Source organism: Nyctereutes procyonoides, unplaced genomic scaffold (assembly GCF_905146905.1).
Source record: "Nyctereutes procyonoides isolate TBG_1078 unplaced genomic scaffold, NYPRO_anot_genome, whole genome shotgun sequence".
Classification (NCBI taxonomy): domain Eukaryota; kingdom Metazoa; phylum Chordata; class Mammalia; order Carnivora; family Canidae; genus Nyctereutes; species Nyctereutes procyonoides.
Genome location: NW_026575139.1, coordinates 10,559,275 through 10,584,916, shown reverse-complemented (window position 1 = coordinate 10,584,916; position 25,642 = coordinate 10,559,275). Strand labels below are relative to the sequence as shown.

The 25,642-nt window shown below is 38.5% G+C and overlaps 1 protein-coding gene across 1 annotated transcript in view; it reads right to left on the bottom strand.

The window, feature by feature from the left end:
• Positions 1 to 25,642, bottom strand: part of RPS6KA5 (ribosomal protein S6 kinase A5) — a 173,607-nt gene that overhangs the window by 118,595 nt on the left and 29,370 nt on the right. The window contains exon 2 of the mRNA XM_055304445.1: positions 1,817 to 1,888. The gene's annotated coding sequence lies outside the window, so the exon portion shown is untranslated. The remainder of the gene's footprint in view (positions 1 to 1,816; positions 1,889 to 25,642) is intronic.

Below are 25,642 nucleotides of genomic sequence, written 5' to 3'. Positions count from 1 at the left end.
CCACAAATTACATGATTCAATTACATGAAATGTCTAGAATACGCAAATATAAAGATACAGAAAGTAGTTTGGTTAGTGGATGTTTAAGGTTGGGAGGATGGTGATCTTGAGAGGTAATAGATAAAGGGTTCATAATTTGTTTTTGAGGTAAGGAAAATGTTCTAAAATTGATTTGCTGATGGTTGCACAACTCTAAATATACTAAAAACCAATGTACACTTTATTTTTTTAAGATTTTATTTATTTATTTGAGAGAGAGAAAGAAAGTAAGCATGCACTCATAAGTTGGGGAAAGGGCAGAGGGAGAGGGAGAAACAGGCTCCCCACTGAGCAGGGAGCCCGATCTGGAACACGATCCCAGGACCCTGGGATCATCACCTGAGCCAAAGGCAGATGCTTAACCAGCTGAGCCACCCAGGAGCCCCTAATTTGTACACCTTAAATGGATGAACAATAAGGCATGTGATTACATTGCAATAAGGCTATTAAAATAAAAACCATGCATATAAAACAAATTCTGTGGGTTTAACATAAATTGACCTGGAAAAACCTTTGACAAAATAGCACAAGCATTATTTCTAAGGAAATCTCATCATTGTACAATTGTGACCCTTTTTCTCCTTTGAGTCGATACTGACTTTGGAAGAGTAAACAAACATAAGGATAAAACACATTATTTTGGTATTTTGAAAGCAGGATTTCTTAGGGATATGGTAGGGGGAGGACAGTTTGCTTTAAAAATACATCTTTACAAATGACCTGAAGGAGAGAATGCACAGTAAAATCTCCCAAGATGACAATCAGACAATACTCTTCCTGACAATAAGACACTTAGTTGGTGAAAATAAGTCATGGGGTTTATTTGCTGGCAGCTGCAGAAGCTGGCTCCACAGAATCTGCTAAACTACTCAGGAAAATTAGGAAGAGCTCATACGGCAAGGCCCACGACACAAAGGCCACCCAGATGCCTCAATTTCTTATTATTTTCTTAATAACATTTTCTTTTCTCTAGCTTTATTATAAGAATACAGTATATAATAATACAACATAAAAAATATGTGTTAATCAACTGTTTATGTTATCAGTAAGGCTTCCAGTCAACAGTAGGCTGTTAGTAGTTAAGTTTTGGAGGAATCAAAAGTTACCTACAGATTTCCAACAGTGCAGGGTGTTGATGCCCATAACCCTGTGCATTGTTCAAGGGTCAAGTGTATAGGCAGACATGGATTCATACCATTTTTTTTTTACAGAAATGGTACAGGGTAATGGCTCTCTTCTGTAGCCTTTTTTAAGCTTATGACAGAATGCAGAACTTTCAAAAATGTTAAATACAGATTTCATTCCAATTGTATAGATTACAGAACATAAAGATCTATGTTCCATTTAACCAATCTCATGTTGTTATGTTTCCAAAGGTTCTTGGGTATTTCATCATGAAACATGATGACCATTGGATATGAATAAAGTGGAGTGAGGACTGAATGAGTTAATCAGTATAAAGTATTTCACAGAGTACTTGGCAAGTAACAAGCTCACTATAAATGTTTATGATTTTAATATTGCATCCTATGTAAAGATCGAACTAATTTACATTCCCAACAGCAGGGTAAAAGAAATTGGTTTTCCTACATCCTTGCCAATTCTTCCAAATTTTTTCTTTTGTGTTTCTTCTATGAATCATTTGTTCATGTTCTTTGACAGTTCTCCTATTGGATCTCTCATGCTTTTAAATTTTTAACTGATTTCCGTATTGAGGATTATCAGTCCTTTGTCATAAGAATAACTTTAGTTTAAAAGAAAATGTTTTAAGACTTACCTCCAGTTCCTAGAACCTTCAGGAGCTCAAAATTTTCAATCCCCACCTTCTCTGCATGTCCTGTTAAATTAGCTAAAAAAAGAAAGAGAAAAAAAATAATTAAGGGGATCAGCAACAGGAGGGCGCCCAAGGGGCTTATGAAATACCAGCAATGTTTTATCACTTGACTTGTGTGGTTAAGCAAAGGTTCACTTTATAAATATTTGTTAAACAAAAAGCTATGTTTTGTGCAATTTTCCGTATGATATATTATAGGAAAACTTTTTTTAGAATTTAGTAGCTACATATCATTTGTACCTAAGGTTAACATAAAAATAAGGTGTTAATAGACTCACTACTGATCAAGATAATATGAAATAAACACAAATTCCAACATGTAGCTAGATATGCAGAATAAAGAAAACTAGACATATTTACACAATGTATTCATTTATTTAACATATTTATTGAGTGTCTACTAAATATCATCCCCAGCATCTAGCTAGGTTCTAATTCCATCTCTCTTTTTTTTTTTTAAGATTTATTTTGTTTATTTTAGAAAGCGGGGGGCGGGGGGCGGGGGGCTGGGTGGCTCAGTCAATTAGGCATCTGCCTCCAGCTCAGTCATGATCCCAGGGTCCTGGGATCCAGCCCCACATCAGGCTCCCTGCTCAGCAGAGAGACTGCTTCTCCCTCTCCCTCTGCCCTTTCCTCAGCTCATACTCTCTCTCTCGCCTTCACCTACTTTCTCTCTAAAATAAATAAATAAAAATCTTTAAAAAAAAAAAAAAGGGAGAGAAAGACAGAACATGAGCAGAAGGAGGGGCAGAAGGAGAGGATCCCAAGCAGACTCTGCACAGAGCGCAGAGCCCCATGCAGGATTCAATTTCACCACCCTGAGATCATGACTTGAGCCAAAATCAGGATTTGGATGCTTAACTGACTGAGCCACCCAGGTGCCCCTTTACTCCCATTTCTGCCAATAAACACCTGCACACCATACAGCCTGCATTAGTCCTCTGACTACCCTGTGTCTGTTCCCTTGTCTCTGAAATGAAAGCACTGGTCTCAATAAAGTATAAGATCTCTGCCAGCTCTAAAATTTGTTTAAAAAGTGTAAACTTTTAAAGGCATATTCTGTCCTAAACAAACAAAATTAGAATATCTTATAAACCATAAGTAATTACATATTACTTCTGAACTATATTCCATTGATTCTGATCCTATCCTACAAGATGTTAATAGATGTTATATCTGGAGGAAAACATGCTAAACTTGAAATGGTTGGCTTAAACAAAGTTAATCAGGTTTCTTTACTGCTGAACTTCACAGATTCCACACCATGAAAATCTGCATGTGAATCTTCAAAACCGAGATACTATACTTGTCAAGTTTATTGGATCACAAAATTATTTTTTATGGTAATACCTATTAAGTCAACCAGCATTCTGTAGATGTAGTTAAGGCAGGCTTAGCTCAAATCCTAGTTCTACCACTTAAAAGCCATCCGACCCTAATTTAATTACTTAACTTCTGTGTCTCAGGTACCTTCTCATGTAAAATGAGGATAATAAAAATACCTGCCCACAAAGCATACTGATGTCTGCAATTTGCTTTGAAAAGCATTGAAAAAATAAGATGGATTAATGGATGAATATAGGTATGGATAGACAGATATGTGATAAAGCCAATAGATAAAATGTTAATTACAGAATCTAGATAGTGAGTGTAAGAGTGTTCGGCATGTAATTCTTCCAAATTCTCTGTATATTTGAAAATATAGCATAATAAAATGGCAGAAAATAAAATACCTACCTCACAGGGTTGTGATGAGGACTCAGTGAGTTAAATTTATACAAAGCTTGCTATATGCCTTAACTAAGTGTTACTATAAGTGTAAATAAATAATGCTCTGGGCACACAACTTGAGAAAATCAGACCCAACTAGGAACTTCTAGAATTAAAAGTTTCAGGGAGGTAAGTGATTTCAGTGTCCTTTCATTTTTTTAAAACATTTTATTTATTTATTCATAGAGACACAGAGAGAGAGAGGCAGAGACACAGGCAGAGGGAGAAGCAGGCTCCATGCAGGGAGCCTGATGTGGGACTCGATCCTGGGTCTCTGGGATCACCCCTGGGCTGGAGGCAGCACTAAACCCTCTGAGCCACCAGGGCTGCCCTCAGTGTCCTTTCAAAGTTTAACTAAATCCATAGTTAAAATTTTTTTAAATGTGGTCAAATTCACATAATAAAAATTTCCCACCTTAGCCACTTTTAAGTGTACAATACAGTGGTGTTAATTATACGTTCTATGTTTCAAAAAAAAATTATACATTCTATGTTTGCAATAGATCTCTGAACTTTTTTAATGTTCCAAAAAAAACTATACTCCCTGAACTTTATTAACAATTTAATGTAACTGCTGAGATGGCTGGATTTGGGTCTACCATTTTATTATTTGTGTTTAACTTTTTTTAAGTTTTATTTATTTAAAGTAATCTCCATACCCAACATGGGGCTTGAACTCATGGCCCCAAGATCAAGTTGCATGCTCTTCCAACCAAGGCAGCCAGGGGCCCCTTAATTTGTCTTTTCTATTGTTTGTTCCCATGTTCCATATTTCCTGACTTAAAACAACAACAACAAAACACTGAAATGCTTTTTAGAATTTCATTTCAATTTTCACAGTGGTATTTTAGCTCTACTTCTTTGCATTACTAGTATAGTTGTTGCCCTAAGGATTACAGTATACTTGTTTAATTACTTACAGTCCTCTTATAATTACTACTGTACCATTTCCCTACAAATATAGAAACTTTGCAATCATTCTTTCTGGAATACTGATACATATATTAAATGGAGTTAATACCTTCTATACATGCTATATATGAACTTATATAATACGATTTATAAAGAAAGAAGACAGAGACTCTCATTTCTATAGATATTTCTCAATTTTGATGATCTTTCTTATCTCTTCCAAGAATCCAAAATTTCATCCGGTGTAAGTTTTCCTCGCCTGAAAGAACTTCCTTTGACATCTATCGTAGTGCAGAATTCTCCGGAGTTTTCTTTTACCTGAAAAAGTCTTTCTTGCCTTCATTTATGTTTTTTCATTGAGCTATATTCTATAAAACTCACCCTTTTAAAGGGTATCTGTCCAAGGTTTTTAGTCTATTTACAGATTGTGTCACTGTCACCACTAACAAATTCTGGAATCCTCTTCATTTCTGAAGGATATTGTCCTTTGACAAAGAATTCCAGGATAAGGTTTTTCTTTTCTTCCAGCACTTTAACCATGCTCTTCCACTCTCTTTTAGCCTCCACGGTTTCCGAGGGGAAGTCAGTGATTAAATGGATCATTGCTCCTCTATTTGAAATGTATCATTTTTCTAGTGTTGCTTTCAACATTTATCTTTGGCTTTCCAAAATTTTGCCATGATGTGTCTTGACATGTACCTCTTTGGGTTCAGTCAGCCTGGTATTCACTGAGTATCTTATAAGTTTCTGTTTTTCAACAAATTTGGGGAATTTCTGCTTTAAATTTTCAAAAATGTTTTTCTATCCCATTCTTCTATCCTCTGAGGTTCCATTTACGTGCATGTTGTATTATTTAAATCAACCAAAAAGGTTGAGACTCTTCATTTTTTGTCCCAATATGTTTTCTTTCTGTTCTTCAAATTAATTTCTATTGCTCCATCTTCAAGTTCATGTACTTTTCCTTCTGTACCTCTATTCAACTGTTAAATCCATCTACTGAATTTTTATTTCAAATGTAGTATCTTTTAATTTTAGAACTTCCATTTAGTTCTCTTCCATTGTTTCTATTTATCTGATAGGATTTCTTGTTTTATTAGTCACTGAGAGCATGACATTTTATTTCACTGAGGATATTCTAACAGTTGCTTTTAAAATATTGTCTGCTACTGCAAATATTTTATTCATCTCAGGATAGGACTCAGCTGATTTCTTCCTCTTCAGAAAATTTCCATTTTCTTGATTCTCCATATATGGGGTTAATTATGGACTGTAGAAATGTTAATGTGAAGACTAAAGATTGTTATTTTTTCCTCCAGTGAGTTGTTTCTTTTGTTTAGCTGGCAAATGTCTTGGGTTGGCTTGAACTATAAACTCTTTCTTAGGAGGCAGCTCCAGCTCAGTTTAGATTTTTTGTCTTCAGCTGGGCTGTTCTGAGTCCACTGTACTCATACGTGGCTCAGAGATTAGGAAGAGATGTATGCTCACAAAATGTGAGGACTCTTCATCCCCTGGCTCTTCTTCTTCTGGGATTTCTCTACTATCTTCAGAGAAGCAGGGTTCTCTGGTTTCAGTTTTCTAGTCTCCCCGGCCAGAGAGACTATTGTTTTTCCACCAGTCTCCAGAGTACAGACTGTACTTAGCCTGAAGCTAAAATCAGTGAAAAGGCAAAGTTACTTCTTATAGCTCCCTTCCTTCCCTCCTCCAACTGTGTACTCCCCAGTGGAATCTATCTGCTTCTGTTCACTCTCAAGAGCCTTAAATAGTTGCTTTTTAACATTAAATCCAGGTTTTACAGTTGTTTTCTACAAAGGAATTCTCCAGTAGGGGGTCTTTTTTCTGAAATTACAAGAAACAAAAGCCTTCATATTGTAGACAGGATGAAGGGGAGCAGAATATGCCACCCCCAAATGTGCCACTTTGGCATGCTGATTCTTTTGAATTAAAGTTACTTAAGAAACAGCCAGAGAAAGAAAAGAAAAACACTGACCTCCTCTTCTTGCCCCCCTTCCCCACCTGCTCGGGAAAGCAGGAAATAAATCTCTCATTTGAAACGTACCTTCCCTGTACCAGGAGGATAGAAGGCATCCTTATTACCAGAAATAAAAGATTTGGGGCCCAGAAAGCTATGTAAACAAACTTTGTTACTTCCTCACTAATTTTCTACCCCAAACCCAAACCCTTCTATCTTGTCAATTTTCACAAAACTACCTGCTTTGGTGACTTCTTTGAGTCTCTTATTTCTATAGGCTCCTGTACATACAAAATTAAATGTTTTTTCTCCTGTTAATTCGTGTTGTCAATGTAATTATTAGGCCAGCCAAAGAACCTAGAAGAAGGGAAAGGTTCTCCTCCCCTGCAATTACAAAGTTTTTACTTTACTACCCTAGTAAGTTAACTTCAAAAAGTAAAATAAAATTAAAAAGGTGATTTAAACTCATTTTAGGGTTCTTGAACTTAATATATTTTACATTACGTATTTTACATTACATCTGATAGGCAAAGTAAGTAATCAGACATCCTGTATCAAGATTTAGGCATGGGGAGAATTTATTAGTTATAAAGATCTTTTTCATCATGTTAACAACAAAACACATAAAAACAAATGGTAGGGCAGCCCTGGTGGCTCAGCAGTTAAGCGCCGCCTTCAGTCCAGGGGTTGATCCTAGAGACCGGGGATCGAGTCCCACATCGGGCTCCCTACATGCAGCCTGCTTCTCCCTCTGCCTGTCTCTGCCCCTCTCTCGGTGTCTCTCATGAATGGATAAATAAAATCTTTTTAAAAATGGTAAAGAGAATATTATTTAGAATCCTAAGCACTGAAAAACACATATTTGAGCATGTGAGTCTAGGTGTCTAAATGGTTCTCATTTCTATGCTATTACTTGTCATTATAATTAGAAGTCTTTGAACATGAAAGTCTAAAAATAAACTATATTTCTCTTAAATTGTTAACCTCAGATCAAGAGCTCAAACTTCCCAGGAACACCATCAACATCTATTAGAACAAGACCTAAAATATTTACACATCGTATTTCACCTTGGAGGTGAAGTAAACATCAGTCAATTACAGAAATCTGCATTTCTGAGTCATTACATGCCTTAGTGAAGTCCCAGATGCACACTGATCAGATGGTGAGGAGCTACTCATGCCTGGGGCCAGACTGTGCCAGAAGGAAGCCTTTACAAGTGAGAAACAGAACTGTCCATTGTTTTCCTCCATATGTGAAAATAAATGGCACTTTATTGTGGTTGCAGGAGCTCCTTCTCCTGTGCCAGGCATACCTCTGCCCACCTCCTGTCTAGTCCTCTCCAGAGGTAAGAGAAGCTACTACTCTAATCATTCAAGAATCTAAAATCCTAACAGGGCACAATTAGCAGTACGTGGGGTCACTGTGTTCAAATAACGGTCTCTACACAAGGTCTGTTTTACTGCCTCAAACTCTTGGCCTAGCCTGACCCACTAGAGCCCAATGGCTATTCTCTTGCACCTCTCCTTCACTATACAGCAGTTCCTCGTTATCCACAGCTTCACCTTCTGCAGGTTCAGTGACCTGCAGTTCGCCATGGGTCAGGGGCAGATGATCCTTCTGCAAATGCATTCTCAGAAGGCCAGCTGTGGCCTCACACTCTGTCCCAATGCCTACATCACTCACCTCACCTCGGCTCATCACGAAAGCATTTTATTATCTCACCATCATCACAAGAAAGGTGGATTCAGTACCATAAGACAGTCTGAGAGAGAGATCATATTCACACCACTTTTATTATAGTATATTGTAACTGTCCTGATTATTAGTTATTGTTAATCTCTTACTGTGCTTAATTCATAAATTAAATTTTATCATAGGTATGCATGCAGAGGAAAATGCATGGTACAGAGGAGGTTTGGTACTATGCACAGTTTTGGGTATCTGCTGGGGGTCTTGGAACATCTCTCTCATGGATAAGGCGGGGGAGGTACTATATACCTTTGTAGTCGACAAAGCAGATTCAGAGGTTCTTTGGGACTTGGTGTTCACTGATTAGTTTGTTCTCCCCCCCCCCCCATCTTCTAATTCACACACATCTAACATACTGGCCCCAATATGGTGACTAGATGAGGCTGGGAGGGAAGGAATCCAGACTTAGGCCTTAAGCCTGAACCACTTGCACCAAGGCATCTCTAAGAAGTTGCCTTAGAGTGATGAGCTGGAAGTTTGCACAGCCTTTACCAATGCAGCACTCTGAGTCCCACTGGCTGCTCCTCGCAGACAGCTCAGCTCCCTCATGACTCTCCAGGGCTAAGAGTGTACTGGCTGGGCACTTTGGGCATTTCTGAATTTCTGGCTGTAAAACTTGGCACCAACACCTTACCCTCAGCTCCTAATTCCCAACTAAAAGGATTACCTCCTTTCCACAGAAACAAGTCTTGTGAAAACTCTTTACAAATATATAAAATAACAAAGGGTATCAAACAAACATAGACTAGACCTATTTAGTTGGTTCATAATAGTATTGCCAAGTCAGTTGTTTTTCTCTGGCAGCTATTTTGATGCCTACACCTCATGAGTTGTTAAATATTAGTAAGCACGGGCTAAAAGAAAATATTTTTAAGCTTTTCAAAGTCTACATTAGGCCTCTCTCTACAGTTCATCAGCTTAGACAGCATTTATAGTTTTTACATTAATGCGTTATTCAGTTTATTCATTTGTGTGAACAGTTGTAATGCTTTCATAAAGTAGTTTTCACCATTTTTTTAAATTAAAATATCAGAAACTACCCCATTGAAAATCCTTCACTTCTTCATTATTGTTATTATCCTTTAATGTGTACCTCCTGGTTAGGAAATCACTTTTAAAACTGATTTTCACAAGTTCTTTAATAAGAAGTCAATGGATCTTTTAAAACTGCCAAAACTCAAATGAATTTCAATATTTAACAGATTCTCTTTAGATATCAGTCTGAATTATTAATAGTTCTTAAAAGAAAAATCTTGTCTTACACAATGAATATAATGTACTTGGTTTCTTTTTTTTTTTTAAGACTTTATTTATTTATTCATGAGAGACACAGAGAGAGAGGGGCAGAGACACAGGCAGAGGAAGAAGCAGGCTCCATGCAGGGACCCCAACATGGGACTCGATCCTGGGTCTCCAGGATCACGCCCTGGGCTGAAGGCGGTGCTAAACCGCTGAGCCACCCCGGCTGCCCTGTACTTGGTTTCTGACACTACAACTGGATTCCTTTGGCTCATCGAATAATAATATGGTTATGTGCTGTGTAGAAAAATATGGCCGATGTAATTTTTTAAATAATAAATTTAGAAAAACCAGATAACTGTCTTTTCTCCCAACTTTAAATAACTTTATTGTTTGTTATACTATTATAAAATAATATTGGTTTGTGGCTTTAAAAAAATAGACAATATAAATAAACCTTAAGTAGACCTTGAAAATCTCCCATATCCCCACCAAAGATTACTATTGTTATTCCTTGGCATATTCTTCCAGGATTTGAGCCATAAACCTATGAATGATAAATGGCTTCTTAACCCAACTTTCTAGGCAATTCTACTACCGAATGTAACTTATAATGCATATTATTTATGACCATTTCTTTGTAAGTTGAGATGTTTAAGTCAGAACTTCCCAATCTTATGGAGGAAAAAAATCAGGAAAAACACATTTTTCATTCTGTTGCCATAGTTTCTGCTAAGCTGCACAAATGTAATTGCTCAGAGCATGTGCTGAAATCATTTGATTAGATCCAATAATTCACTTGTGTTAAAGCTAAGAAAAGGCTTAATTTAAAGCACTTTTACAATTAAAGTAGAAATAAGGAAAAGTAATAATGCTTCTGAAGCCATTTAAAGACAGTTGTTGGTATATGAGTGAGATACTCATAAACCAGATTTTATTCAACAGATTAATTATTTCTTAAATTTGCAATAAGCTACAAGAAATAAAATTTATAAGATTATGGAGTCTATGGACAATAAGGGGAATATCACTATCATGTGAAACTACTTAAAAATGTTCATTGAGAATACAAATTCTCATTTACTCATTTAACAAATATTCACTAAGTACCTACAGACACCAAAGCCAGCTGTTAGGTCTTTAAGAAACACAGGATTTGAAAATGCAAGAAAGGCTAGGGAATTCTAGGCTAGAAAAATATCTGGAGAAAAGGCATAAGTGAGAATAAATACTTCCCTAGTACAGAATAAGAAGAAGATTGTTCTAATTAGCTATGATGGGCTTATGTTGGAAAAATAGCAAAAATATCACATCAAATAAGTTCCCCAAACTAGATGATTCAAAACCTAGCCTGCCAGACTAATTAACTTGAACTGAATCCATAAGCAGTAATGGCTCTTGACAAGATGAAAGTAAGGTTTTAGAAAATTACTTTGGCAGCGGTGTGCCATGTGGATAGCAAGCAAGGGAAGACTAAAGCTAAAAGAGGGAGAGGTTAATGCAATCAATTGGATGTGTGCTAACAAGAATCTGGTCTGGGTAGAAACTAGAATAAAAAAGGCAGGAATGAGCCTAAGAATCACTGAAAAATGTTCAGTTCAAGAAACACTTGCTGAATACCTGACTTGGATGCTGAGACCACAAATGCAAACAGGACAGGGTCCCCACGTTCAAAGATAGATAAATTCAACTTTTATCCCCCCCATTGGCCCATACAAAAGTACAAGAAATGGGGCGCTGGGTGGTTCAGTTAGGTAAATGTCAGACTCTTGATTTTGGCTCAGGTGGTGATCTCAGGGTCCTGGGATCGAACCCCATGTAGGGCTCCTTTCTCAGTGCAGAGTCTGCTTCTCTCCCTCTCCCTCTGCCCCTCCTCTCACTTGCACACACGCGCTCTCTCTCTGAAATAAATAAATCTTTAAAAAAAAAAAAAGGTACAAGAAACGAAAGTCTGGTAAATGGTAGTGTTGTCAACGAATATTGTTGCAAGGGGAAGTTGAAAAGGAAGGTTGAAAGGGGAAGTTTTGGGGTTTCAACACTGATTTTGAAGTGATGGCAGGGCATCCCAAAAAGGCTGCCGTGTAGACAGTTCTAGACAAGGAAATGAAGTTTGGCAGAGACAGCATGCTGATGGAGTTTATAACATGCTACCTGCCAAACATGGCACTTTGGCACATTGACCATTTTAAACTGAAGGAATCAGAAAATCGACATCAGGTACAGGAAAGGAGTTTCTGACCTCCCCATGAAGCAAATCATAAAACTCTCCTACAAGAGGCACCCTCGCTATACCCAGAGAAAGGAGCATGCCTATCTCTGGACAGAGGACACAGGGAAGAGTCTGAACAAACAGGCCTTACTAAGTTTCTCCCAGGTTACAAGTACACTGTATCTTTGTTCTCTCATACCCATTCTACAACCTTCCACCCCATCAAACCTAACATGAAAATGCTCCAGTTTATGTCTCCTGGGTCTTCATTTCCTTATGTAAGAGGCTCTCATGTCACAGAAAACTTGCTACATAAAATTGTTAACCTGTCTTTTGTTACAGGAATCCCAGAAAACTTAGAAGGGCAGAAAGGGAAAAAGTTATTAAGAGAAGAGCAAATGCTTTAAGAAGAAAGCCCTTGGGAGACCACATGGAAAGAGGAGCAAATCTTGATGAAGACCAGGAGTTCGGATGCAGAAAGAAAAGAGCCAGAGAAAAGCTGAAAAAATGAACAGTGGATAGAATCCAAAGAAAGATGCCAACACTACTCCCCCCCACCCCCGTCCCACCACCAATTACCAATGAAGTCAAATGTGGTAGAATGGGAAATATGTATTTGGTCTTTGTCCAGGTTCCCAGCACGCAGCTCCTAGAAGCTTAGGACTCTCCAGAGTGGTATGAGTGTCTTTTGTATGCTGAGATGACTGGAGGCTAAGGGGACACAGATATCTTCAGGATGGGGGCTGGCTGCTAGAAAGACCTAGAAGACTCAGCTTCACCGCCCCCCCCCATGCCTCCTTCCGGGAAAGGAGAGGGGCTAGGGCTAGGGATTAAGTTAATCACCAAGGCCAGTGATTTAACCAGCCATGCCTATACCAAGAAACCTCCAGGAAAAACCCCTGAACAGTGATTCTGAAAGGTTTGGGTTGGTACACACACAGAGGTGCTGAGATGGGATGGTGGTGCTCCCTGATAGGGCATGGAAGTCCCACATTCCTTTCCCCTACTATCAATAACTTGCCCTAAGAATCTCTTCCACTTGTCTGTTCCAGAGTCATAGTTTTACCCTCAAATCTAGGTTGGGAGGTCAGGGTATATGGATGGAGATGAATAAATAAAATAACATCCTTAAAAACAACGGATATAAATAATTCATTTAAAGATATGAAAGGAAGGAATAGAGTGAAAATGGGAAAGAATCATATGAAATATTTTTCCAACTTAGCAGTCAGATGAGAGAGAGGGTTGGAAGTGATAAATAATGGGATCTAGACAGAAAGAGTTAGAAGAAAGAATTAAAAGACAGTGAAGAATAAGGATATGTAAAGGATGGAAAAAAAGATTATATACAGCCTTTCTACTGGACACAAATGGTCTCTGAAGGGAGTATCTGAGAAGCAGTCCAAATGAAGCAAGAGTAAAACACCTCAGAAATAAGCATGGCTAAAATACACAGGGGGATGAAATAAGATCTATAAAAGTCACCTTATGAGATAAAATCACTATAAACAGCATAGAATTTGATCTATGCAAATCAAAAAAAAAACTAAAATATTTAGAGAATGGATAACAAAAGGTAGACTGGAAAAAATGAAAGCTAAAAAACAGAATGCCAAGTTGGGTGATGTGTTTCTAGCATTTTCCAAGGGACAACCTGATTACCAGCTTCAAATGTCAGGTCCCCTAGGAAGCAACACCTCTAACCTGGAGATGGCCTTACTGTGCTCCTAAGCCTTTCACTCATAAAGCATTCAGCCAATTTCCTTTTTTTTTTTAAGATTTTATTTATTTATTCATGAGAGACAGAGAGAGAGGAGAGAGAGAAAGAGAGAGAGAGAGAGGCAGAGACACAGGCAGAGGAAGAAGGAGGCTCCATGCGGGGAGCCCAATGTGGGACTCGATTCCGGGTCTCCAGGATCAGGCCCTGCGCTGAAGGCGGCGCTAAACTGCTGAGCCACCCAGGCTGCCCCTTTTTTCTAATTCCATACTCAGCAACCAATCCAACTTTAACCTGAGATTCTTACCCCAAAGGAAAAAATGCACTAATCAAGCAAACACAAGTGTTTCATGTAGTTGCTCATGTGTCATTCTAAAATGGTAAGGTATCATCTGGGTTGATATATCAGTCTTTTGAGATTGTAATTATAGCTATCTGTATGAAATCGGGGCATGAAAAAGAAATGCAATTAACAGAACGATCCAGCATTGAACCCTATTTGTCACCATCGAGGAACACCTCATTAACAGCAGTATACACAAGACACTGCGGCAGTGTACTGTGACCTTGTCAACAGTTTTGTGACTGTTTTCATCTCAGGAGAAAAGGAGAACAATTACAGAAAGCAGCGTTGTGAGAGTCAGCTGTGAGTGCAGTAGGAAGTAGGGAAAGAGCTTGCCGCAGCTGAAACCGAAATAATTAAACTACAATTTATTATAAATCTGTGATCTACAGAACATCAACTTAGGAAGCTTAAACACTACACTCTTGTCTACAAAAATACTTGTCCAACTTTCAGGCTCTTAATAGGTTTGCCTTCCTGAGACATTATCGCATCAATTAAATAAAAGGGGGAGGGGACAAAGCCTAACAAGTTAATAAAAAAGTTCCTGGTTTTTTTTTGGTAAAGAAAGGAGTTTCAGTCCTGCCTCAAATTCCCTATTCTTCAATGATCTGTTTCACCTTCCCCTTTCCAGCACCTTCAATTTTAACATCAACATTAATCTCTAATTTCCAAGTACTGGTGTGAATAAGAACACAGCACATTACTGTAGACATTTTCCTCTTTTTAAAACTCTTCTTCTCTCATGACCTGTAACAGAGAAAGCCTCCAAGGCAGGGGCGATTATAACCCCACCATGCTCATAGGAGCTACTCTCATTCCGTACATTCATTTCCAGTCTTTTCTCATGTATGGATCCTAGTTACTAGCTGGGGCTTGCTTGCCAGCTCTGTAGGCTAAAGGAACTCAAATGGGCAGAGCCACAGCCTGTGCTGGTCCAGAGCCCCCTCTGAGGTCCCTCAGGCATCACCTCTCTTCTGCACCACACGAATCCAGACACAACACTGGGTTCACCTCTGAGTTCTATAAAAGGCAGGAACAAAACCTGAACACATGCAGAAACCATTCCTTAGTATAAGAGACTTCGGGGAAGATTTCCAGAGAAAGGCAGAGGATTGGTACATATGGCAACAACTAAAGGGGACCTGAAAGTAGCAACTGTCCTAATTTCCCACCATCTTCTAGCCTGGAGGGAGGAGGCCTTTATCTCACCTATTCCCTGGCCTTGCAATGCTCTTTTGACTTTCCTCCTTTACTCTCTCTCCTTCCCTCTTAGGAGCAAAAACCAACAAACTGGTCCCCTTGTCTTCTGTCAAGCAGCTTCCTCCACTCCTGACCTCTCAGCCCTAGCTAACTAACATCCATACTCACACCCCTAAGTGGGCTTGATATCAAGACAATGCCCCCAGGGTAGTTCCCTCCATACAAGGAATCCTGGTGCCCACTGCTGTGATAAAACATTTTTTCTTCTCCCTGCCTGTACTGTAGGCTTTATGTGGTCATTATACTCTACATTTAACTACAGAGTCTACTGACTGAGCAAATCCAGTATTGTGCAAATCAGAGGCAATACTGGAGCAGACATACTCCCTGATGCCAAGCAGGGCAGGGTCCAGGGGAGGCACCCAGGCAAGTGAGGAAGTCCAACATACAACCTCTACCAAAGAGGTAAGAGGCAGAGTACCAAGAGGGCATCTTGCCACATCTGAAGGTTTGGGGAAGTGAGGTACAGATGGGGAGAGGGAAAAAGCCTATTCATCAGAAAAAAACACATAAAAGCACCAAGATGACAGAGAACATGGCATACCTGAGAATCTGCAATTAGTGCAGACAGGCAAATGCAAAAGAAGGAAAGGGCAAGAAAGCACAGCGAGATGCAAGGCAGGAACCAGTTCATGGAGACTCCGATTTGAAAAGGTCTATATTTTGTTCCAAAAGCAATAGGAGCCAGTGAAAGATTTTAAACTGTGGATTAAGATAATCATTTCTGTACCTGAGAAACACCAGCAGCAACAGTAGCAGGAGCATGGACAATGAATTAGAAAGGAATTCACATGAAGACACCAAAGCCAACACACAGGTTGACGCAATGGTTGAGGCCAGAAATAATAAAGGCTACACTTAGGCACTGAAATTAGGAAAAGAAAAGAAAAAGTGAATTCCTTAATATTCATTAATACTGCTAGGCACAAAGTGAAAACATCGGAAATTACTAAAATCATGAAATTCGGAGTAGCTGTGGCACAATCTCTTCAATTCAAAATGACAATCCTTAGCTGACCCATGAAATCATAAAGTGCAGATCCCCGGGTGGCTCAGCGGTTTGGCGCCTGCCTTTGGCCCAGGGCACGATCCTGGAGTCCCGGGATCGAGTGCCATGTTGGGCTCCTGGCATGGAGCCTGCTTCTCCCTCCTCCTGTGTCTCTGCCTCTCTCTCTCTCTATGTCTATCATAAATAAATAAATAAATCTTTTTAAAAAAAAGAAATCATAAATTGCTTGGAACAGAGGACAAGACATATTTTCAAAGTGTTGTATATGAACCCTATTCATTTGTTAAAACTCAGAACTGTATGTCAAGAAGGGTGAATTCTACTGTAGGTAAATCATGCCTTGATACAAAAATACAAGAGCTGTAAAGAACCATGAAAGTATCTTTTTGTTTGTTTTTTTCCCCATGAAAATATTTTTTAAACATGGATGTTATAAATTCATGTTATAAATTGAAGATTTTCAGATTTAACAAGAATTTTCTTGATGTTTACATGGTTATTATTTTACACACATATCTGTTTATCAAAGGGAATGCTTGCTTTTTAGAAAAGCCACATATTTTCTAATAGCAATATAAAGTTTCTAAGACTTATTTTTCAAGATGCACACATTTTTGGGACATTTATGCCACATCATCCAAGCAACTTGTTCTTCGATTTTATAAAAATAGATTATTTATTAATGCATTATTCTTAAATGTTACAAGTTTTTCTGTCCTTGCTGTAAAAGCATGTGATTTGATAACATATCATTATTTATATATGCAGATGTGTGTATGGGTGTATATAGATTTGGTGAACATAAACTTTGTGAATTAAAAATAAGTATGTGAAAGGTCTGTGGGATTTCCAAATGAAGATGATCAATGGACAGTAAAAAATTTTACTGTGGTAAATTATTTGAGAATTCACAAATATTGTAAAACATACAGCTTTACAAGAATAGTCAACTTGAATACTTCATTTCCTGGCCATGTCCTATGACTGAACTTAGTACACACAAAAATGTGAAGAAAACTAATTAAGGAAACAATATAGCACATCAAAAGGATTGTGAAGTTTTAGAAGACTTTTTTTTAAAGATTTTATTTATTTATTCATAGAGACACAGAGAGAGAGAGAAAGGCTGAGACACAGGCAGAGGGAGAAGCAGGCTCCATGCAGGGAGCCCGACGTGGGACTCGATCCCCGGTCTCCAGGATCACACTCTGGGCTGCAGGCAGCACTAAACCACTGTGCCACTGGGGCTGCCCGAAGTTTTTAGAAGACTTACTTAAAAGGTAAGCTCCCTCAGTATTAGTTTATGACTTACTACTAGTTTATCAATCATTAGCTCTCTGACAGTTTAAAGACAACCACACTTTGAACCTGAATCTGGATAAAGACCAGAGCTACACTCCTGACACTTTGCATGGCCTTCCTTATATTCTTAAGGTATACCTTCATTTGCGGTAGAAGTCATGTTGTAGTATTTTGGCAAGCAAAACATTAGATAACTTACAAATGATAAAAACTTAAATCATCACAGCAAAGTAAACACTCCAGATTTCAAAGTGCCACGGAAATATTTATTTTGGTATCTGTTGACATATTTTAAATTGTACCTTCTGTGCAAAATATGAAGTAGTTTTCAAACGGTCCAAAGTAATATTCCCAAGAGTCGGATTTCAATTTGATGTAGAAAATACAGCAGCACTTTGTCCTTCCTAAGCCATAACCTCATTTTTCCACTGCAATTCTATTGTCGCCTCTACGCCTGATTCTATTGTGAGAAAGAACTTTATCAACACCCTTTCCTTTTTCTAGTTTCCAGACTACATGCTGCTAATAGTGCCAATTTGGTTTCTATCAGCACTTAAATGCAGCTGCCTTGAATCAAATCAGTTTGTGATAATATGTGCCTAGAGCTAGAAATGTTCATAGGGGCTATTGCCAACTTGTTTTTCAAGAACAGTTCTACTTTCAAAAATGTTAATTTTAGTGGACTACCAAATTTAATGCGGATGAACACTGGGGACTGAAGAAACTAAATTCCTCCCGTCTTACCCATCCTTCCTCTCCTATTTCAGTTTTAACTATTTTCTCCACCACAACCATCCTCTGACACCAAGCCTGCAATTCAGAAGAAAAGGTCAAGGAGTGCTCTGGAAGGACTTTGGGGCAATAGAGCTCTACAGGACCGTGCTCCCCTGCTGTCCCCTCCTTTTCTTATTTCAAACATGAAGTGTGTAACCCATTCCCCTGAAACCAAGTCAAGCAATTAACGCCTCTGATTTTATGACAAGGGTATGAGCACAATGGTGTTGCCCTATAATAAGTCATAGAGCTTTTGTACCTCTTAAACACTATTATAGTGCTCTGTAGTCACTTAAATTTTTTATTTTATTTGAAAATGATTTTATCTTTTTTTAAGATTTTATTTATTCATGAGAGATAGAGATAGAGTGAGAGAGAGAGAGAGAGAGAGAGAGAGAGAGAGAGAGAGAGAGACAGGCAGAGGGAGAAGCAGGCTCCATGCAGGGAGCCCAGTGCGGGACTCGATCCCGGGTCCCCAGGATCCCACCCTGGGCTGAAGGCGGCGCTAAACTGCTGAGCCACCCAGGCTGCCCTGAAAATGATTTTAAAATCTAAAATTGTTAATGGACAACTCTCATATTCAGAATCACCAATTTTTAAAATTCTGCTCACACATACGCACATACTCTCACACATAAGACTTATTTTTTCTGCTCTATTCAGAGTAGTTTCATGCATCCTGACCCCGTATCATGCATCCTGGCCCCTTGTATATTTCAGTATGTATCTCCTAAAAATGCTTTTAAATAACCTCACTATAGTTATCAAGTTCAAAAAATTTAACATTGATAAAATATTTTAATCTATGGTCCCTATTCTGATTTGTCAACTGTCTAATGTTCTTTGTGATAGTTAATTTTATGTGTCAACTTGGCAGGACTATATAGTGCCCAGATACATGGTCAAATATTATTCTGAGTGCTTCTATGAGGGTATTTTTGGATAAGACTAGTATTTCATTGGTAGACTTTGAGTAAAGCAGATTGTCCTCCATAAAGTCAGGTGTTTAAAGGAGCCTCCATCATCAAATAGAAATGGTACACCTGAGATCGGGGCTGAACAGGGCCTAAAAGCAAAAAAGTCATGTGAACAAGTGGCACAAATGCCTGTGGGTCCCACTCCCAGCACACCACCTTCACTCTCCCAGCCTGCACCTATGGCCTCATGGGGAGTTCCCTAAGATCAGCTAATGGAAAAAGACGACCCAGGCCTGGTTACAGATGGTTCTACACAGCGTGCAGCCACCACCTGAATGTGGACAATTACAATACCACAGCTCTTCCGAGGATATTCCTGAAGGACTGGGAAGGCACCATGTGACCAGTTATAGAAATGAAGATCACAAGTATCATGAATATGTCTTTCTTATTTTGTCATTAATGTGTGTATGTGCGTGTGTGTGTGTGTGTGTGTAAAACAAATATCTTTGTTCTCTCCCCTCTCTTATTCCCTTATCATGTAACATATGATGAACTGACTTTATATCATAGTATTTAACTTACGGGATGGATATCAAGGAGAATAAACACTCAAGAATGTGAGTCCTCTTCTGCAAAAATGGCTAGCGTTTTCTGCTGTACACAGGATGGTTGAATCATGTTAACTGCAAGTTTGACCTTGTTATTGTCTTTACTTGGAAGTATTTAAGGAGATACATGGGGGGGGCGCCTGGGTGGCTCAGTCAGTTAAGCATCTGCTTTTGGCTCAGGTCATGATCTCAGGGTCCTGAGTTTGAGCCCTGAATTGGGCTCCCTGCTGAGTGGGGAGCATACTTCTTCCCTCTGCCCCTCCCTCTGCTCATGCTCTCTCTCTCAAATAAATAAACAAAATCTTTAAGAAAAATAAGGAGATGCATATGGATATTTGGTCAAACAGTAAAACATGGGGATCCCTGGGTGGCACAGCGGTTTAGCGCCTGCCTTTGGCCCAGGGCGTGATCCTGGAGCCCCGGGATCGAATCCCACGTCGGACTTCCGGTGCATGGAGCCTGCTTCTCCCTCTGCCTGTGTCTCTGCCTCTCTCTCTCTCTGTGTGTGACTATCATAAATAAATTTAAAAAAAATTTTTTTAAAAAAGAAAAAAAAACAGTAAAACATTACTCTGGGTGTTTCTATTATGGTGTTTTTGAATAACACTCAAATCTATGGACTTAAAGCAGATTGTCCTCCACAATGTGGATGGGCCTCATATGATCAGCTGAAAGGGTAAACAGAACACAGACCAGTCTTTCCTGAGGAAGAGAATTCTCCAGCACACTGCCTTCAGACTAGAATTGGACCATCAGTTCCCCTTAGTCTCGAGCCTGCTGGTCCACCGTTGCAGATTTTGGACTTGCTAGCCTCCAGAATTACACGAGCCTATTTATTATTCCCTATAATAAATCTCTTTACACACACACACTTTCTATTGATTCTGTTTTTCTGGAGAACTTCAACTAACACATCCTTCCATAGCACTTCCTCCTTGAGTATAACATCCAGTATACAATCACATACCACATTTATTTTGTCATGTCTCTTTAGATTTATTTTATCTGGAAGACTTCCTCAACCTTGGTCTTTTATAACTGATGTTTTTAAAGCACAGAGATCATTGTTTTTTATTTAAACAGAATTTTGTTTGACTGAAGTCTGCTCACAATTCAGGTCACCAGGTCTCAATTCAGGTCACAATTCAGGAGTACTACTTAAGTGATGTGTGCCTTTCAGAGTTATCACAACCAAAAGTATACAAAATATCAATTTATCCCATAATGATGATGTTGGTTTTACTAATTTTTTATTTACTTACTTTATTTCTTGTACTAAATAGGCTCCATACCCTATGTGGGGCTCGAACTCACAACCCTGAGATCAAGAGTCACATGCTCTACTGGCTAAGTAGTTTTGATCACCCAGTCAAGGTGCTGTCTGGGTTTTTGTGTATATAGGTACTAATTTACCCCCTATAAATTTGTGGAGAGACACTATAAGGCCATTAATATTTCCTGTTCCTCATCACACTCCCACACTTAGATTTAGCATCCATTGATGATTCTTGTCTAAACCAATCTTTTATATGGATACAAAAATAATAATTTTTTGTAATAATAATTTTCTACCGCTTCCACTTCTATGTTTATCAGTTAGCATTGTACTGTGAGAAAACTACTCATGGATTACCATTTTTCAGTGCATTAAAATTCATTCCTGTCCTTAATATTTTGCTGCACAAATTAACCCAGATTTGGTCTGTGGAAGCATCTTCAAGCTGGCTTCTATGTCCTGACATGACCCCTTCATTTGTTTTCTTCCTTCCTTCCTTTTTAGCATTTCTTTGCTTCCTCTTACAAGCCGACTTAATTCCTTTTAAGGGTAAATGTTATTAGGAGCCAAGATCTGAGTGCCAGGTGTGTGCACTGCTTCTGGGAGATCTTGTCTTCTAGGCCTTTTCCTGTACAGAGCTAGGGAATGTATATTTATGCCATTTTATATATATTTAAGTCTTTTGTATATATATACTTAATATTGTATATGGACTTATGTTGTACATGGACTTATACTATATACACATGTGGTATATGTGTTTCAAAATACTGTAAGAGATGTCTCATTCAGTTTGTTTACAATTTTCTAATGTAGAAAATTATTTGTATATGAAATTATTTGACCTTAATCTTATTTACTGGTTTAAGTTATCTGAAGTGAACCAAAAGGCATATGGCCAACTCACCCAGAAAAATAAAAACATGATAAGTACAAGAGTAACGATGAAACCCACATGTTATAATGTTGGACCCACAGAATGTGAGGTATACCAACAACATCCATGTCTCTAGATGGTCTGCCAGGCCATTACTAAGCCACTTCCCACCAAACCACCTGTATGCTCACCTCCCTGTATCCAAGAAATATCAGAATGTCAGCAACTAGAGGATACTTGGTGGGGAAGCTGAAGCAGAAAAAGAGGATGAGCAATCTGAGGAGTCACATCCTATACCCCTTTCCCACCACCGTTTTAGCTTGGAAATAAACACTTAAATTTGAGAATATTTACATGGTTTGCATGGTTTCTTAGTTCTGCTTCTGGGTGTTTCATCATGAAAAACTTGATTTTTGCTGTGACCTTAAGTAAAATGGAAATCGAATCTAAAATTGGGAACAAACATGTACACATACTTATGCTTTAAGGGTTCTTACGCAATATAAATTACAGAGAGTTATATACACAATGTAATTTCAGGTTTACATGCGGTTCTTTTATGTGCAGCCCCATCTTGTTTCAGTCTCAGCTCTATAAATAAATATTATGGGCTCATCATCAGTCCTTTTCCCCAGTATGTTTGGATGGAACTCACTGTCCAGCAGATTCTGCAGGAAGACTACTTGTGTGGGGCATTCTCAGTTCTTGCATACTCAAAACCTTTTCTATAGCCTCAATCCTGAAGGCAATTGGCTGAATATAATTCTTGGTTTTGCACTTCCTTTCCTTAAATTGTTTTTTTTTTTTTAAGTTGCTCCAAGTTACCTTGCTGTTCATGTTGCTTTTGAAAAGTCTGGTATCAGCTAATTATCCTACCACTGTGCAATTTATTTGATCTTTTGGCCCAAAGCTCTGAGAACCTGTTTAATCTTTAAAGTCTAATAGTAGTTCTAGGATATGTCTTAGAGCTGATCACTATGGGAGCCAATCATTGTATCATCAATTTTTCCCATCACCCACTGGTCATTTCAGTGTGTAGACTCAAGTCTTTTACTTTTGGAATTACATTTCTCAGTTTATTTTTCTTCTTTAAAAACTCCAGTTGTTAAAAAAAAAAAAAAACTCCAGTTGTACATGCTATACCTTCTTTGTCCTCCATTTCAACTATCTTATTTCTGACCTTTTTTCTTTCTTTATCTAACTTTTAGCAATTTGTTTATCTGCTTTTCTCCAATGCCCTTTACTCATTTTCATTAGAATCTATTCTTCCTTGGTGTCTTTGTTATTTAGTCTTCATTCTGATATGATTCTTTTCCTTCTTTTTTTTTTTTTTTCTAAATGTGTTCAACTCTCATTGCTAAGTTTTTGGAGGCTCCCCCACCCCATCCATTTCTTATTTCGTTTTTAAATATCTGATTTTCTTCAACATCACTTAGTGCTTTTCTAAGGATATTTATTCATTTGGGAGGATTGTACTCCTGTGTTTCTTCTGCATAACAGCTGAATTTAGGAGAGGCTGCATCAGCTGGAATCTCTAATTTGCATTTTCTATTTTCTTTTTATAATAGTTTTTGTATTCTTTTCTTTTTTTCTATTTTTAGGTCTTTGGTGTAAGGGTTCCTAGTGGTATAAAAGGAGCCTATCAGTTTAGTGGGGTTCACTTTGTTTAACGGGTGACAGGAAGGCACAGGTGGGTATCTTGTTTCTGTAAGGTCTGTAACTTTCTCCTTTTCTTTCTTTCTTTCTCTTCACTGGCCACATCCATAAGATGCTCATATCTTCCTTATTTATTCTCCTCTAGAAACAATTCTTTAACAATGCCACTTCTGATTCTGCTCGCTTTCAAGCCTTTTCCTTGGCCAAAAGCTGTAAGCTACCAAGTCCCAAGGTTGGGAATCAGCATTTTGCAGCACACTGTTGACATTCTCTTTCTTTTTTTTTTTTTTAATGGTATTTATTTATTTATTTATTTATTTATTTATTTATTTATTTATTTATTTATGATAGGCACACAGTGAGAGAGAGAGAGAGAGAGGCAGAGACACAGTCAGAGGGAGAAGCAGGCTCCATGCACCGGGAGCCCGATGTGGGATTCGATCCCGGGTCTCCAGGATCGCGCCCTGGGCCAAAGGCAGGCGCCAAACCGCTGCGCCACCCAGGGATCCCGACATTCTCTTTCTAAGGGTGATTTTTGCCTGTGTTTCACCTCAGTTTTCTGTGCCTCTCTCTTCTTTTTTAAAGACTCTCTTAAGACTGCCCTCTCCCACTCTATCTATGCCCCCACAGGATTTCTGTAGTAAGAGCTCTGCCAGAATTTGGTGTGGTTTTCCTCCCCTACTTAGATATAATCTGAAGAGTATGGTATTCCTCGTCTCCCAGAAAAGCTGATGATATGGGTCACAGGTGGTTTTATATCAGCTTCTAATTAATATTATGGGGGTCTTGGGGAGGGATTATATGTAGAGATTTAGAATCAAGCAACTGTCATTATCTTTCAAATCTAAAAGATCTATCCTTGCTCATGGTTAAAGTGTCATTTCTAAGCCCTCTCCTCTATAACCCCCACAAAAATCCTCAAGGCAACTAGGAAGTTTCCAGCTTGATCTGGGAGTTTCTTAAACTTAGGTGTTTCAAAAGTTAAAAACTTAGGTGTTTCAAAAGTTAAAAACCCTCCAATTCATCCCCACCTGACCCTCAATGGAAAGCTAAATGTTATAATCCTTTTCTGTTTAAAAAAAAAAAAAAGTATATTCTTTGTAGCTTTGTAGTCTTAAAAAATTCTGAAAACTTCATATAAGATTTTCCCTACAGGAGGTTTTATCACTCAGAATCATCTAAATTATATTACAGTAACATATTATCCCAAAATTTCAGTGACTCATCTCAACAAGTGCCCTCCTTAATGCCCATCACCCATTTAGCCCATCCTCCACCCTTCTCCCCTCCAGCAACCCTCAGTGTGTTCTCTATAGTTAAGAGTCTCTTATGGTTTGTTTCCCTCTCTTTTTTTCCCCCTTCCCTCATGTTCATCTGTTTTGTTTCTTAAATTCCACTTGAGTGAAATCATAGGGTATTTGTCTTTCTCTGACTTATTTCACTTAGCACAATACACTCTAGCTCCATCTACACTGTTGCAAATGGCAAGATTTCATTCTTCTGATGGCTGAGTAGTATTCCATTGTGTGTGTGTATACACATCTTTATCACTTCATCAGTCAATGGGCACTTGGGCTCTCTCCACAGTTTGGCTATTGTTGATAATGCTGCTATATAAACATCAGGGTACAAATGCTCCTTTGAACCTGTATATTTGCATCCTTTCGGTAAATATTTCATAGTGCAATTACTGGGTCATAAGGTAGCTCTATTTTTAATTTTTTGAGGACCCTCCATACTGTTTTCCAGAGTGGCTGTTGCACCAGTTTACATTCCCAACAACAGTATAAGGAAATTCCCCCTTTTTCTGCATCCTCACCAACATTTATTGTTTTATGTGTTGTTAAATTTTAGCCATTCTGACAAGTGTCATACTAGCAATTAAATCCACAAGGCCAGGCAGCCTAAGTGGCTCAGTGGTTTAGCGCTGCCTTCGGTCCAGGGCGTGATCCTGGAGACCCAGGATCGAGTTCCACATCAGGGTCCCTGCATGAAGCCTGCTTCTCCCTCTGCCTGTGTCTCTGCCTCTCTCTCTCTCTCTCTCTCTCTCTCTCTGTGTGTCTCTCATGAATAAATAAAAATCTTTAAAAAAAAAAAAAAGTCCACAAGGCCTGAAGTCTTACATGTGGCCTTTGATCAACTTCATTGGCCTGAACTAGTCACACCACTCCACCC